Genomic DNA, 18,303 nt, shown 5'->3' with positions numbered 1-18,303 from the left:
AGTTGATTACCCTTCATCTTTACTATTTAAGAAGAGATTGAATGACCTTTTGCCAGAATTGTTGTAAAGGAGATTCTCTTTAGGTATGGAGAGGGTTACATAAACTCAGAGGTCTCTTCGAACTCTGAGATCAAAAGCTTGCATTAACCAAAAATAAATATTATATATATATTTTTATTCCTTAGAATAATTTCAGTTTATAGAGTGCACTGCCAATGAAATCTCTCAAGGTTCTTTAAAATTGTGAAATCAAATTCACCAACTAAGAGAATGAATTAGTTATAAACCATGAAAGCAATCATTTTTACCTTTGACTGTAACAAGCACAAAGCAGAAATGTTAAGTAAGCCAATGATTAGTGAGTTCATGTAAGTAAGAATAGCTAATGGCCAAATACCACTTCAAATGCCACAGGAAAAGATTCAAGGAAATGTGGATCACTTCATCTTAATTGGCCAACAATAAAACAAAAAGTCAGAAATTCTGAGCTTAGTAGCATGTTTCATGACTTATTGAACTATAAAACCTGATTTCAACTTTTTAAAAAAGGATGACCTCTTCCATTTGCAATGCCTGAACAATAAAATTCACGAAAAAGTGCTATACATTGAATTAATAATAAAATTATCCAAATATCAGAATGCAAATTCCTTTAGAATAGAAACCATCATTTCTCTATATTTCATGCAGTGACCTGGAGTTTTAGAACTCTACTAACACCCAATGATATGATTCTCTGTGTGTATATACACAAAATATTCAACTTGGGTTCATCAGAAGTTGTTTTGGTTGAAGACAGGAAAGATAAGAAGTTGTAGTATTTAAAGGTAGAGACAAATTGAGTTCTCTTTAAAGTAGCATGCCAATTTCTAACCAATAACAGGGATGCTAAAATCTTAGAAGAGAAAACAATCAAATCTGAGAGATAAAAATCACTTGGCTGGGGAGGAGAAGAGGAAGGAGGAGACCCTCAGTTTCTCCCCTCTCCCTCTCCCCAGGACCATAGGAGGATTTTGTGAAATTTAGAGGACTGAATGATTTGGATTTATCAGCATTCTTACAGTAACCACAGAACAGTGACTGACAATGGAAACCAGGGTCAAATTAGAAACAATGAGAAAAGTAGCTTCAAAGATCCCCAGAAAGAAAGACCAACATAGCACATCAGATCTGCAGAGACAATATGACTTGAAGCAGGGTAGTGATATACCCAATGGAAATGAGAGTTGCAAAGCCATGCAGAGAAAAGTAGAGACTAGTCTGAGGATATCAGCAAAGAACATTATCAATCTTGTAGCTTCAGAGGTAGGAGTTGCCTAGTCACAAAAGTGTCCTGGTTATGTAGGTTTCCTTACACATGACAATATAGCCATCAATGACATAGATATTCACTAGCCATCCATGCTCATTCCATACTTATCTTCCATATACATTTCCTGGACTTCCATATTCATTCCATGTATTTCCTTACCCAAAATAGTGTGATAATGAAGGTACAAAATGTGGATTGTGCATAGGGGTGAGGAATATGAATCTCTTGTTCTTTTCTTTACTCTGCTATTTAATTTTGCTTATTTGGAATAAGGCACTAATATGATGAAAGAACATATTGTTGGGACCTCAAGGAGTTAAAATTTTCATATTTGCTGATCCACTCAGTACCTTGATAAGTCCTGATGACTTTTCTGGAAGTTTCACATGTAGGGCACTATTTAATTTTTCAAAGAGGTCTTGTCAAATTGAGAGCCCTGTTTTCTAATACTTTTGTTTGAGTTCTAACAAACACTGGGGCATTATTTTAAATAGCTTTAGGCTCTTGTCTATCCTGTCTATGCCACTGATCCAAGTTATTAATTTTTAATTCTTAGAATATGACTTGCATTTCTTTATTTTAAAAAATAAAATAAAGATCTGGAGGCAAAAGCAATTAAAATAAATAAATCAATTAAAAAACCATATAATTTAGTAAGTATTTTTTAAGCACTACTATGGGTAAAACATTGTGATAGAGTCTAGAAACACAAAAACAAAACAAAAAACAATCTGTCTTTAAAGATCTTACATTCAATTAAGAGAATACAACGTATACACAGGCAAAAAAAAATATGATAATGTAGAGAAAGAGGGAATACTAACGACAAGGGGATCAGGAAAACTTCACATGAAAGAGGTCACCTGAGTAGAATCTTGAAGGAAGCTGATATTAAGAAGAAAAATGAGAGAGGAATGCATTCAAGTATTTGACAAAGGGTAAGTTACCCAAAGGGTACTGAATGGGCAAGCTACATGGTCATACCTGGGCTTCAGGAAGACCATTTTTAGAATCAGTGAATAATTAATTGGAGAAGGGAGGCAACTGGAATCAGGGAAACCAATTAAGAATAGGTCATTTCAGTAGGTAAAGCAAATGATGACAAGGGTCTTAGCTAGAGTGGTAGCTAGTTCAGTAGACAAAAGGGAGATGGATAGGAAAGGTGTTATAGATGGAAAATTGACAACATTTTGCATCTTACTGGATATAGGACGAATGAAAGAGAAAAGTCAAATATTAAATTATAGTAAATAGATATTTATTAAATACTTACTGTGTGTAAGATACTATTCTAGGTACTAGGGAAACCAGATAGAACTAAATAATTGTAGAAGCAAGGATGGCTGTAACATACTAATAAAATAAACCTGACTAGTGTCTTTCTAGAGTTTTTTTATTTGTCTTTTATTTTTTCCTGGGGTAATTTATTTCATTGTTCATACTTTCCTTGGATATTGTCTTTGTTTATCTTTGTTGTATTTCTGTTGTTGGATGCATTTGCAAAACAGACAATATGCTCACCTCTGAGTACTTCTTTCTTTTTTTCTTTTGATACATTTTCTCCAAATGCCTCTCTGTTATTGAACCTAAGTTCAGATTTGCAAGGTATTTCTCATTGAGATACATTTTGATCTCCTTTGCTGCTCAGAACATATCATACATTTTCTTCTGAGGTTTCTGGAAGGTGTAGAATAGTATTATGCTATTTGAATTCTTTTTCTTTTATATGTGTAGATCTTTCTTCTGGTTGCTTGAAGAAATTGATGTTTATTTATGAAATTGCTAAAGTTAACCACTGTGAGTTTTGGAATTCGAAGCAGAAGAATTTTTTTTGGAGTGATCTGTAGATTCTTTTGGTCAGAAGACTATTTTTTATTTGTTCAGATATTCTGGGCTATTTTCTTGTATTATTTCTCGCATTGTGGCATTTAGGTCTTTTGACTTGTTATATACTTACAGAAAACAATGACCTTGAAGCTGTCTCTGTGGATCTTCTCATCAAGATCAAAATATTTTGTTTGTATGGAGATCATATTTTATTTTAATTTAATCACATTTTGCTTTTCTTCTTTATTGTCCTTCACTCATATATGTAATAAATATGTATATAGTACATATATATATGTATATGTGTGTGTTTCCAATGAGCTATTCTCTTTTACTTCTTTGAAGGGATTCATGATTGTTTCAATTTTTTCTAAATTGTCTACAATACTTTCTATTTTCTATTTTTTAATCCTTTACATTTTGGAGATCATAAATTATGCTTATGGCATTCTAATTTTGCCTTAAGCCAGTTATTATGGTTCCATTCTTTCTTAGGAATTCACAGACTACCAGCTCATCAGGTATTGAGTCAATTTATTTTGTTTTGAAATAGTCAAAGATATTTGTATTCATTCTGATGTCTTAGACTGCTTCTATTTTTAATATCTTCCATGTTCAATTATCTTATTGTGCTGGTGATTTTAATAGAGTTTTCATCCTCCTAAGATTTTTGGAAATTTATTTTTTTCCTTTATATTGCCCTATAGTGTATCATCTGATTTCCCCCTATTATTAGGTTCCATAAGGGGCTAGATCTCAAAACTCTCTTAGCCTCCTCCCATGCTGGAGTATTTACTTTTCATTGAATTCAGTCCCTGCTCCAAGTGAATTCTTTGGAAACAAAACTTTCTCCAACTAATCATTTTGGGATGTGTGGAACCACATATCCATCCTGGCACCTTACCCCTGTTCCCAGTGCTCATTGGCTGAGCACTGCTGCAGTATAGGCAGCTGCCTCACCAGAAAGACCATGCTTCTTTTTCCTACACTTTCACATCTTATATACATGATGAGAGAGAGAGCAAAGGAAGTTAAGTTCTATTACTTGCTGCAACAGAATGCTGAATATACTGGAAGAGACCACAAGAAAATAGCTGATTTGATCACAGACCACAAGATTATGAATCCTGTTATACCAAGCTATCAATCTTCAAACCATGGTGCAATATTAAGCACTGAGTTTAGAGTCAGGAAAATCTGGGTTCTAATGCTGCCTCAGATACTTTCCAGTGTGTGATCCTGGGGAAACCATTTAACCTCTGTTTGCTTCAATTTTCTCAACTGGAAAGTTAGAATAATAATAGCATTTGCCTCACAGGGTTAAATTTTTATTTTTAAATAAAATAAAGGTAATGTATATATAAAATATATATTGCAGTGATGAAAATTAGAAAAAGGTCTTGTTCTCAATCTTGTTGGGTATGTTCATGCTAATATAAGAAATTTATATTATCTAAATTAATTTATAAATTCAGTTCCAGTACCATACCAATGAATTATTTCAGTGTTATTTTAAAGAACTAAAGAAAATATTTCAAAATTCATCTGGAAGAATAAAAAGTCAAGAATTTCAATTATATAATGGGAAAAATGGAAATAGAGAGGAATTACCATACTATATTTTACCTAGCCTAAAAAGAAGTCATCATCAAGGCCATTTGGTACTAGTTTTAAAAAAAAGTTTATTAATTCATTACTTATACAAGATCTGAAAGCTATTGAACATGTATTATGGTATTTATTAAGGCCAAGAACACCAATTATCTGGGTAAAAGACTCCCTTTTCAACACAAACTCATTTGAACATTAAAAAGCAGTCTGAAAGAAATTAAGCTTAGAATGACATTTCACAGCATATACCATTTCACAGCATAGCTCCAAATAGAGCTACCTGGAAAGAAAAGATCAAAACAAATGCTAACTAAAGGACAATGAAAGAAATACCTTTCACCACTACTATGGATAAAGGGAAGTTCTTGATGAAACAAGGAATAGAGATGATCACACAAAGTAAAAATGATGAATATTGATTACATAAAATTGAAAAGGTTTTGCAAAAGCAATACATTTAGAATGAGAAGGGGGAAAGTCTTTGCAGATTTCTCTAATAAAGGTTATGGAAATGCTTGTTTTGCTTCATCAATTAAAAATAAACAATTTTTAAAATAAAATTAAAAATAAATGTTTGATATCATATGTTTAGGAACTATATACTCACCTAGAAGAACTAGAAACACTTTTTTTATAGATAAATGAATATTCATTTCCACAGGAAAGTCCAATCTCTCAACCAACATATTAAAAGAAAATGCTCCAAATCATTAAGACTAAGAGAAATGAAAATTTAAATACTCAAGAGGTTCTACCTCATTCTCATGATATTTGCAAAGAAGACAAAAGAGGAAAATAGTAGTTACCGAAGGGGTTCTGAGAGGAATATATACTAAAGCAGTATTGGTAAAGCTGTGAATTGATTCAACCACTGTGGAAAGAAATTTGTAACTGTAACCAAAGTTAATAAACTTTGATCCAGGTATACGAGTGTTAGACATATAATCCAAAGAGTTCAAAGACAGAGAAAATTATCCCATAGGTGTTAAAAAATATTTATAGAAGTACTTTGTGTTTTAGAAAGAACTAAAAACAAAATAGGTTCCTGTTAATTGAGGAATAACTGAGCAAACAATGTCTTATTTAAGTAATGGAACATTATGGCACTACAAGAAAGAAACAGATTCAAAGTAAATTGCCAAGTTTTTATGTATTGTGGAGAGATGTGAGTAAAAGGGAAAGCTATGTATGCAAAAAATACAATATTTTAAATAAAAACAACACTGAGTGACTAAGGAACTCTGATCATTGCATTGACCAATTTCAAATTTCTAAAACTGGAAATGGAATATATTTCCCATCTCTTGATGTAGTGGTGATAGCCTGTAAGTACAGAATGAGGCATACATTTTTCAGATACAGCAAATTCAATACACTCTTTGTTTTTCTATAGATTTTTATCATGAGGTCTTTTATGTGTCTTTTTGTTTTTGTTATGAATGGGGATAGGAATGAGGAATGGAATGGAGGGAAGATAGAAATAATCCTGCCAAAAAAGAGAGAAAAGATAAAGGGCATGCCAATTGAATTATTTAAAAGTAAATTCAGAAAGGGATACAGATAAGGTGAACAATTTTGATACTATATTTCATGTTATAAGTTTATAAATATATAAATGTATGCATATTTATATAGAAATGTATATCTATGCATACATACATTTTTTAAAAAAACAAACTTGTAAGATTCATAATTTCATATATAATATACTTTTTGGTCATATATATATATATATATATATATATATATATATATATGAAACTATCCAGGATTGTTAATAATTTTCCAATTCATAAACATACATGAAAGTAATAATAATACTAAACAATGTATAATAAATAAAAATATATGTGGAAGTAATGGTATGTATATATAGTAAATGAATAATGATATATGTATGAAAGTAATAAGCATTCAAGTAGCATTTATATAGTATGCCCTAGGAACTATAAAAAAGAAAATTATAAATATTATCTCTTTTCATATTCAAAACAACTGTACAGATTGAGCATTATCATTATTCCCATTTTACAATTGAGACAGCTGAAACAAAAAGATATCACTATACTGCAATAACACCTGCTTGAGTCTTCCTCTTTCATGTTTGTACTTCATTCTCAGAGAATGACACCAGGGAGGTGATATCATGACAAGCATATGAATTGGATTTAAGTGAGGGGGTGCTTGGCTAGATCACAAGCCTCACTTTCTCTTCTGGAGCTATCTGGGTCTAGTGGCCAGATATGGAGCAGGACTACAGGAGATGGTCCTTAATTCAAAGCAAATAGGATTAAATTACTTGCCCAAGGTCACACAGCTAGCGACTGTCAAATGTCTGAGGCTGATTCAAACTCCTATCCTCCTGATTGTAGGGCCAGTGTCTAGCCACAGCAATCACCTAGTTGTCCTCCACTTTCATAGAATTGAGGTCTTAATGGGGAGGCTTGGGAAACCAGAGTTACACAGGCACTAAAGCAGAAAGAGTCTGAGATTAAAAACAAAATCTTTAATTCGTAAATCAAAAAAAAAAAAAAAGAAAAACATAAAAAACCTCTATGAGGATTGATGAGATGTTAATATTTGCTACTTTTGAAAACTGAAGAAAATGTTCAATTATGGCAGGCATAAACTTGCCTAGGACCTTTAAGTTAAGTCATAGTTGACTATTAGACAACTGGAGTCTGTTACCACACTGGTTTGCAACTCACAATTTAATTACACCTAATTTGAACTGTCTATTCAAAGAAGCTGCTGTTCTTACTTACTTCACAATATGGCACAATCAGCACTGCCATTTGATCCATGTCTAAAAAGTTTCCTTCTTGATCTGTGGAAAATAAATGAAGACGACCTTCTTAAGGCTGAAGAAAATAAATTATTAGCCCTTAGGACTGCAGAAAATAAATAGGGAGGCTTTCTCAGGGCTAAAGAAAATAAATTAACCATAAAAGATGCTATTCCAGGGACAAAGATTTATCATTTTAAAAGCTTGGTGAGAGCTAGACTAATATTACAAAGTTCCAAAAAGGAGCTCTTCATTCCTTTTTTGGCAAGATCCTTTCCATACAAAACTAAGATTCCCCTTCAGAATGGCAAAGAAGCCATTTGAGTACCTTCTGGCTTGTCATTGGGCTTGGACTTCCAAGAATAAATTACCCACTCTCTTTATGGAAAATTATACCTCACTATTCAGTCTCCTTTGCATATAAGAAGTAAATTGTACTGTTTCAGCTCCAAGGCTGCTTGTGATAAGTATATTCAGATTTATCTTCTCCTTACTATATTAAATCTCCACCTGAAAATGTCTCAGTGTGGTTGGCAATATACTATTGCAACCTCAATATGCTTCACCTTGTCAATGACTGTTGAAGAAAGTCAGCAATGGATTATAACTTGATGAGGTCTGTAATGATATTATAAGTGAGCAGAGAGGGAGGAGGAAGGAAGGTGTTTCGGGGAGTCTTTTAAGAGCTTTAAAGAACAAGTAATTATATGGGAGAAGGCAGATGGGGATAGTTTTAATAAAAGATGTCAGAAATGTTTTTTAAATGACTTCAGAAAACTGAATAGGACAACTTTGACTTAATTCATAGATTGGACTAGATTGGGTTCTAAACTGTGAACTTATTTTTTAATAGTTTCCATAATCAGATTTCAGTATAATTACTTTCTTTTATAATCTAAATATTTATATATATATATATATATATATATATATATATATATATATATATATATATATACACACACACACACAATATTATTCTGAGGTTTGACCAGCCTGCCAACTGGTTCCATAAGAACCTTTGGACTAGATGGTCTCTATAAAGTCCTTTATTACATAAAAGAAAGAAGCAGATGGAAAGCCAACATAGAAATGACTAGGAATATATTTAGTTCCTATTTTATGAAGTAGAACCAGACTTTTTAGAATAGAAAACATAGAAAATCGAACCCCTCAAAACCAAGCAGTTCTCCAATATCCTAAAGTCCATGGTATGGACTAGACTTTTATTTCTTTGGTACAGGTAACTCCCAGAAGATGAATTGCCTCCTTCCAATATAGATTGATAGATTTTCTGCAGTTTATAGATTTGGAAATTTCTTTGGGTGTATAGAGAAGTAAACAGTTATTTGCCCAGCATTATGAAGCCAATATGTAGCAGACGTCAAATTTGAACTCATCTTTGTGGTTTTGAGGAAAATTTTAAATTTCTTATATATCACTAAACAAATTATGGTTATATCCATACCAAAATAATGTCAAAATGGGCACAGGATTTAGACATAAATGGTAGCACCATAAATTAATAGATCAAGAAATACTGTATCTATTTGAACTATGGAAGGGACAAATTTATGTTCAAACAAGAAATAGAGTACATTATAACCTTCAAAATGAGTGATTTTGATTATATTAAATTAAAAATGGTTTACTCTAATAATAATCAATACTGCCAAAATTAGACGGAAACAGAAAGCTGGGAAACAATCTTCACAAAGAGGGGTTCTGATAAAAGTCTCATTTCTAAAATATATACAGAACTTCATCAATTTTATAAGGTTACAAGTCATTCCTCAATTGATAAATGATCAACGGATATGAATAGACAGTTTTCAATTGAAGAAATCAAAGCCATATATAATCATATGAAAAAATGCTCCAAATCATTATTTATTAGAGAAATTCTCATTAAAACAACTATGAGGTATCACCTCACACCTATCAGATTGGTGAAGATGAGAAAAAGGGAAAATGATCAATGATGCAGAAATTGTGGGAAGATTGGGACATTGATGCATTACTGGTAGAGTTGTGAAAGGATCCAACCTTTCTGGAGAGCAATATGGAACTATGGCCAAAGAGTAATAAAACTGTTCATTCCCTTTGACCCAGAAATTCCAATTCTAGGCCTATATCCAGAAGAAATCATAAAAAATGGGAAAAAATCCTACATGTTCCAAAATATTCATAGCACCTCTTTTTTGTAGTGGCAAAGAATTGGAAATTGAGGGGATACTCATCAACTAGAGAATGGTTAAACAAATTATGGTACATGAATATCATGGAATACTGTTATTCTATAAGAAACCATAAATGGTCAGACTCTAGAGAAGCACGGAATGAACTGCAGGATTTGATGCTGAGTGAAGGGAGCAGAACCAAGAGAACAATGCACACATTAACAACAAGATTGTGAGATGATCAATCCTGATGGAAGCAGCAATTCTCAGCCATTCAGAGAGCTAAGACAACCCTATTGGACTGCCTTTGGATAATGGTATCCCCATCCAGAGTAAGAAAAACAAAATAAAACAAAAAACTTTCCTTCAGAATCTGATGAACACTACATTTACTTTTTAAAAATTATCTCCTATGTATTATTTTCCCTTAATCCTAATTCTTCATACCAAAAATGATTAATCTGTAAACATGCTTAACACAAATGTATATGTACAATATTAACCTGACTGTTCATTTCTGAGGCAAGGCAGGGTGGGAAGGAAGGGTGGAAAGAAATTTTGTAACTTAAAAATATACATAAGCATATGAATGAATGTTGAAAAACTTACATAACATGTATTTGGAAAAATAAAACATGAACAAATAAATAAACAAATTATGGTGATAAATTTATTGAAGTATTATCATAGCATAAAAAGTAATAAATTTGAGAAATTCTGAGAAATTTGTTATTACCCATATGAAGAGATGTAGACCAAATAAAACAAAGCCAAAAGAATAATTTATGCAATGACAAAGACAGCATAAAGGAAAGCAACAAATTCACATTAATGCAAAAGTCAGTTTAGTCTTAGATACAGTGGAATGAATGCCAGACTTAGATTGAGGAAAAGCTGAGTTTAAATCCAGCTTTAGAGTCTTGCTGGTTGTAAGACCCTAGGAAAGTCACTTACTCTCTATTTGCTTCAGTTTCCTCAGCTGGAAAATGAGGATAATAATAGCATTTACATTACAGGATTTCTTGGGGGAATCAAATGTGATAATATTTATAAAGTGCTTGACACATAATAGGTACTGTGTACTTACTTCCTTTCCCTGTGTCCCCAAATTCATTGGAAAGTCCATAATCATAGCCTCCTTAAGAAGACCTCTACCCAAAAGAAGTAATTAGAGCAAACTATACTGTTTATATCTTAAAATCAATGCTTTTGGGCAATGCCTCCCTCCCCACCTTTTTTGTTTTTGGTTTTACAAGGTAATGGAGTTAAGTGACTTACCCAAGGTCATACAGTGAGCTATTATGTATCAAGCATTTGAGCCTGAATATGAATTCAGGTCCTCCTGATTCCAGGGTTGGTGCTTTATCCACTGTGCCATTTAGTTACCCCTGGGCAATGTCTCTCAAACATTTAGGTCTCAAGACTCTTTTCTACTTCTATAAAATTATTGAGGACTCCAAAGAGCACTTGTGTGGGTAATATCTACCAATATTTGTCATATTGGACAATAAAACATCTTAGTATTATCATGAAAATAATTTTTCATCTGTTTTTGTTTTGTCTTTCCTTGAAGATCTCCTCAAAAGATCTCAGGAATACTTGAGGGTCTCAGGACTATGCTCCAGGAATCACTGATTTAAAGTTAAGAAAGTTTCCTCACTCAATTATTTCCATTACTTTGGAGGTTCGCTGCAGAAAAACATTTCACTTAAGTGAATACATTATGATGATAGCAATTATGATAATGATAGCACTTTATATATCACACTGGAAGGTATACAAAGAACTACAAAATTCTAATCTGAACTCACTATAACCTTTTGAATTCACTATAACCAATTTTACAGTTCAAGAAACTGGCTGAGAAGGCTTAAATGTCTTACCCAAGGTCACATAATTAAGGAATGTCTGGCCTAGGATTTGAATTCGGATCTTTCTGACTCCAAAACCAGCATATCAAAGCGGTCATCTAAAAATAGAGTCCTACTTCTCTGTCTTTTTTTTTTTGACACATGACTGATCTTCCCATAAATCTCAAAGAAGCAGCAGAGCCAAAATAACATTATAAGCACCTGCCTTCCCAGCTTGGAACTTGGCAAAAGACAAATTTATGAGGTTCCCCCAGCCTAGTAGTGTTTAGAGCACCAGGGTTAGAATCAGGAAGACCTGAGTTTAAATTTTACTTAGAACTTACATGCTGTGTGATCTTGGGCAGGTCTTTTTCCTCAATTGAAAAATGAAGATAATAATAAGCACTACCACCCATGACTGCTTTGAGGATCAAATGAGATAATAATTGTGAAATGCTTAATGTAATACCTATCACATAGTATGTGCTCTCTCTCTCTCTCTCTCTCTCTCTCTCTATATATATATATATATATATATATATATATATATATATATATATATATATATATATATATATATATATATAATATTAGTTAATTCATTTATAAAGAAAGATTGTTTTTCTTTCCACAGAGGATGAATTGTAGCAAATCATTCACATTCCTAACAAACTCCCCTTAAGACTGACAACAGAGTTTATGCATGTAATCCAGAGCTAGATATAGAATAGATCAACTTCTTTGAGCAAAGTTGATCAGTAAATCCATGGCCTTTATAGCCCTAGCAAGGGTTCTACCCAATAGAATTATTTTGACAAAGCTACAATTTCCATATTATTAGGTCAACAAACATGTTTTTTGATGCATTAGGATTTACAAACATTTCCTCACAGAAATCCCAATTATTTTCATTTTTATTGCACAGACAAGGAAACAGGTTCAGAAAAATAAAAATGTCCCTGGGACATGTTGCTCTAATAATAATGAAAATCAGTATTTGAACTCAGGTCTCCATATTCTAAGTCCCTGATACCATTATTGCCAAGTGAAAAATGATTTAGGATTTACTGTGTAGTGTCAGAAACAGTCAACCTCATACCTGTCCAGAGGTATCATACTCAAACAGAAATTGAGGCCACTGAGCCATATTGTAAGTATTTCTGTGAACTGCCTCTTAGAAAAACAGATACTAATATTTTCTATGTTTTGTTTTATTTTTATTTATTTTTAAAATATTTTACAATTATATTTTAATCTGGGTCTGGACACTCACAAGTGTTGTGGTCTATAAGCAGCCTATGAGTCACATATTTGACATATCTGTTCCTGCCTATCCAACAAGTTTTACCAGCAGCTAGAAACAATTAAGCTTTTCACTTGATTTAAATAGTTAAAAATAGGAGGAGAAATAGTTACAAATAGGAAGCTAAATGACCTGTCCTAGACCTATACCAGTAAAATGGCTCTACCATTCTGCTGTTCCCCTTCCCCCACTGGGTACACATACCCTTGGATTTGAGGTCTCTCTATTACAGCCTCACAATACCCCAAGGTCTCTTTCCTTCAGGAATATGTTCCCAGGTCTAATTCCCCCTTGCCAAATACAAAATTGATTTGAGAGTATTTTTGACTTTGACTAAGAAGACTTTTGGAAACTTGCCCTAAAAATCAAAATTGCTAGTTCTGGTTCTTATCAAGAGTGACTACATCACGGGGGCGGCGAGGTGGCACAGTGGATAAAGCACCGGCCCTGGAGTCAGGAGTACCTGGGTTCAAATCCTGTCTCAGTCATTTAATAATTACCTAGATGTGTGGCCTTGGGCAAGCCACTTAACCACATTTGCCTTGCAAAAACCTAAAAAAAACCTAAGAATGACTACATCACATTACAAGAAGGAATGGAAATGAAGAATCCAATTGTAATTGAGAGAGAGAGTTTAGAAGATTGTATGGCATCACCCTCAAGTGAGCCATGATCAGGACCTTGGGACCAAATATGATAGTTTGGGAGAAATTATAGATGATATATCCATGAGCAGTCTAGACTTGGTCCCATTAGAAAACTGGGGCACTGTACAATAAAAGTGACATTTTCTCTGTTTACTCATCAAACAACAATTAATCCCTCTATAATACAACTCTTTTCTGCCTGCTATTCTCTAAATATTGATGTTATGATAAAACTCTCACTTTTCTCGCTGTAAAGTATGCTAGTATTGATTGTGACCATATGTGTATAATTCATTCACGTGCACAGAAATAAGTGATAAATAAAATAAAAATCAAGTCTATGTAAGATAAAAACATAAAATAAGGAGACAGTTTTCCATTTTCCCTGAGAATCATTATCCAGAATTCATGGCTGAACAAAAAATGTTTTGTTTGCCAGTTTCCATTGCTGAAAAGCAGATTCATCCCTATTAGTCACTTCTTTTCCCACTTTAGGGGGCAGTATAAATGTACAGAATCCCCAATAGTCACATTAACTGAAACCTCTTAAATGGGTTATGCCTTGCCTCAAATATGTTTCTCAGCAAAACATCTTCCTCTGCTGATTCAAATTGGCAGGAAAGGGATGCTGGATCTTGAAAACTATTCCATGAGAGCACTAGCTGCTCTGGAAATGCCAGTCTGGAAAAGTTTTGGAAATGACCCCAGTAACAGCTGTCTTTATTATTCTAGGTTCAGTCTAGTTAAGTCTGAAAAAGCTCATCACCAGATTAGAGGCAGGGGGATGATTTTGTCATTGTCCTTGTTATTCTAATTGTTCCTAGAATCATTTTCAAAGACCATCTGCTGAGGCAGAGTGGTGTTGTCATCTGTCGTGATATTATCACACAACCAACATCACAATGATAAAGAAAGAAAGGAAGGTAGGATGGCAGATAGTTGACACAGTGGATAGAGCACCAGTCCTGGAGTCCGGAGGCCCTGACTTCAAATCAAATCTCAGACATTTAGTAATTTCCTAGCTGTGTGACCTTGGGCAAGTCACTTAACCCAATAGTTTTTCAAAAACTTTCAAAAACTTTCAAAAAAAAAGAAGAGGAAAGGAAGGTAGGGTGATGCCATGGTTTGGGGTCAGGGCAATTGGGTTCGAATGCTGGCTCTACCATTCATTATCTTCATCACTGCTGTGGACTCAATGTCCTAAAATCATAGATTTCAAACTGAAAAAAAGATATATAGGAGTCTTTAAGTCCAATCTCCTGTTTTACAGATAGAAGAGAAGTTAAATGACTTATCCAGGATCCCAAAGTGATAAGTGCCTGAGGTAAGTTTTGAACCTAGGTATTCTCTGCATCAAGTGAAAATACTATTTTTTTCTCTTTGAAATAAGAGGTTTGACTCATTGACTTTTCCAGTTCCTTTTAGTTCTGATGCTACTTTACTAAGTATGCTTGCCATGAAGATGAACATTTATGTTTTGAGAAATCTTTTCTGTTTAATACAGCAAACATTGCCTGTGAATGAAGACTAAAAAATTCCCTAAGGAGGTCAAGTTTGGAACAGTTAAATCAAAATTTCTTAATGTAATATTCAGCCTGGAAGAAACTTTAAAGATCACTGGTCCAATCACCTCCATTTACAGATGAAGAAACCAATGATAGGTGATCCTCCTTTTTCAAAGTTACATGACAAGTATGTGGGAGAATCAGGATTCAAACTCAATACTTCCAATGTCAAACCCAAGTGAGAGAAATCCTCTTGCCATTCTGCCACAATTCCTTTTAGTGTTTGGCAATGTTTGGTAGTATTTGGTTAAATCTGAATTAAAAGGGATCAGACAATATACCCACTACAAGGCACCCAACCTTGAAGATCTCCAGTGAGGAAGAAACAATGATAATAATAATAATTATTATTATTATATTATTATTATTATTTATATAATGCTCACTATGCCCAGGCATTGTACTAAGCATTTTATAATTAATGCATTTGAGCTTCACAATAATTATGATCCCCATTTTACAGATGAGGAAACTGAGGCAAGTAGAGGTTTGGTGATTTGCCCAGGTCACCCAGCTAGTAAATGAATGAGGGTTTATGTGATCTCAGGTGTTCTGACTCTTGACCTAGCCCCTTTGTATACTCTACAGTGGCCACCTATTAGCCCTTACTCTCTCACAGCAGTCCCTTCCACTTTTGCTCCATGTTAATTGTTAGGAAGTTTTTCTCAAACATGAAGCCTTAATTTGTCTCTTTACAACTTCCCCCATTGCTCTGAGTTTACCTTTTGGTGCCCAAACTAAGCAAGTCTAATCTATGCTATATGATAGGCTGTCATAAATTTAGGATTTGTACTGTTGGTAAAGAATCGGCTTAGAGCAACTTTTGTTAAAGGTTAGAACTCTTTACAGAAGACAGATGGGTAGGGAAGTTGGAGTAGTGATATTAGTGAAAATGAAAAAGAAATAAATGAGGGGAGAAGAGAAAATGGAAGGGGGTGGAGAAAAAAAGGGAAGAAGGGAGGAGAGGGGAAAGAGAAATAAGGAGGATAGAGGGAAAGGGAGTAGAGAAGAGGAATTGCCTAAATCAGATCTCTTTACTTTTTCCCCCACAAGAGTGGCATGAGATGTTTGATCATTTCGCCAATGGCCAAGTCAACCAAAATCACCATTTCTCTGATTTCTTCATTTAATAATAGAAAGAAGGAAAAGGAGAGAGAGAGAGAGAGAGAGAGAGAGAGAGAGAGAGAGAGAGAGAGAGAGAGAGAGAGAGAGAGAACCTGGTTATTGGCAAAGTGGTCAAACATCTCATGCCATTCTTATGGGAAAAAAGTAGAGATATTTGAATTAGATGGTTCCTTTTCTCTCCTCTCCTTCCATCTTTCCTTACTATTTCTCTTCCCTATCTCTTTCCTATTCCCCTGACATGAACTTTTATTATTGTTTGGTTCTTCATTTCGTTTTTGTTTGTTTGAAGCTGTGCTGCTTCTTTGTAACCATCACATCCTCTTCTAGGAATATTACCACTCATGTCTTTTACAATGTATTCTCTCTCTCTCTCTCTCTCTCTCTCTCTCTCTCTCTCTCTCTCTCTCTCTCTCTCTCTCTCTCTCTCAAAAGTTGGGAAAACATTTGTATCTTTCCTGTTCTCTGAAGGGGACTGAGGTCAACTCTAACTGATTATTAAATCATTAAATTTTCAGTTTGAGCTTTTTCACCTCAGAAATCAACAAGTGCTCCAAATCAGAGCTTTATTGTTTGGTTGATTATCTTGACTAGAGTAAAGAAAGTGATGGGAAAAATATCAAAACCACAAATTCAGTTTTAAAATGTGTTGTGTGCTACTGGCAGAGTTGGTTTTTGAACCACTTACTAGCATATCACTGCTTATTGTCCAATGTCTTTCATATATAACTGACAGTCCATAATCACATCTAGTAGTTCTTTCAGTTTCCATTTATGTGGTTCATATAGACCATTCTAAAAGGAAATATACATGCTCTCTTTCTTGCTCCTTACTTATCCTAATTAGCTATTCCCCAGTCCAACCCCCTTCTCCATCATTCATTTTTATTTTTGGCTGAGAAAAATAAAAGTAAAGTAAGTATTGGGAATCCTTCTGATTTGATCCACCATCAATAATGATTATAGCCCTTCTTTAATCTTTCTCTTCCTTCAATTTATTTTTTCTTTCCTTCAATTTAACATAAATAAATCAACCTTTATGTTGATTTTTTAAAATTTTGTTTACTTAAGGCAATGGGGGTTAATTTGAAATTTGACTTGCCCAAGGTTACACAGCTAAGTATTAAGTGTCTGAGGTCGAATTTGAACTCAGGCCCTCCTGACTCCAGGGTCAGTGCTCTATCCACTGTGCTACCTAGCTGCCCTGCACCCCCATTGTCCTTTATTAATCCTTCTCAGCTAAGGGTAAGCTTTAGTTCTGCTAAATATTCATTTTGTTGCCATACCTTGCTTCCATATTTTGCCCATATATTTATAAAATCTAAGACAGTCTGTGCATCTATGTTGGTCTCTTCAGATAGCTTCCATTTTTCTTGCTGATTGGAAATTTTTTTTAGTCTTCAGAATTTAATTTTTAGAAATTTTCTCTTTCCTCAACTGATTTAACCTAAGTAATTTTAGTCCTTTGAATACCACTTTTCTTTCTTCTAAATCAGGGATTCATAATGTGAAATCTATGAATGTCATGGATAACAGATAAATAATTAGAATGATAAATAGATGACAGACAGACTGACTATAACTCCATATAAATGTGTTTTTCAAGCTATTAAAAGCATTATTATAATAAGAGATCCATAGGTTTTACTGTATTGAAAAAGAAGTTCATGATAAAACAAAAATGTAAGATTCCCTGTTCTAAATTCCTTGAAATCTACATTCCTAAAATTTAGATTGTATGTTAAAATATGAATAAAAACTCCTCTGCTTTTTCCATTACAGATACTAGGAAGGTGTGCTCACTTTCCCCTAAAGATTCCCACTGTTTCCACCTGAGGAGCCAGTTGCTGTTACTGAGAATTAGATTCAGAAGAGAATTTCCCACCAATTCTTCTGTATTTTGAAAAATGACAAAATCATTAACATAAGTCAAAAAAAATTGTTGGTTCATCTTTTTTTCAGGGAAAGTTCTAAAAAGTGTCTACCTAAGTGAAGTCATTCATCACTACTTAAAACATATCCCTAACCAAGCTTATAACATTAGTTTCAAGATCCTCATCTATTTGTTTTCCCCAGGAAGTCTTTAACAAACAGCAACAAT

The 18,303-nt window shown here is 33.7% G+C and overlaps 1 long non-coding RNA gene across 1 annotated transcript in view; it reads left to right on the top strand.

Annotated features, from left to right (window-relative positions):
• LOC141511308 (uncharacterized) overlaps nucleotides 1-18,082 on the top strand; it is a 29,681-nt gene extending 11,599 nt beyond the window's left edge. The window contains exons 2-3 of the long non-coding RNA XR_012475308.1: nucleotides 14,786-14,839; nucleotides 17,985-18,082. This is a non-coding gene — a long non-coding RNA (uncharacterized LOC141511308). The remainder of the gene's footprint in view (nucleotides 1-14,785; nucleotides 14,840-17,984) is intronic.
• The last annotated feature ends 221 nt before the right edge of the window (nucleotides 18,083-18,303 follow it).

This window comes from Macrotis lagotis, chromosome 2 (genome assembly GCF_037893015.1).
Source record: "Macrotis lagotis isolate mMagLag1 chromosome 2, bilby.v1.9.chrom.fasta, whole genome shotgun sequence".
Taxonomy (NCBI): Eukaryota; Metazoa; Chordata; class Mammalia; order Peramelemorphia; family Peramelidae; genus Macrotis; species Macrotis lagotis.
The sequence above is the reverse complement of the archived record's forward strand: the minus strand, read 5'-3'. Positions and strand labels throughout refer to the sequence as shown.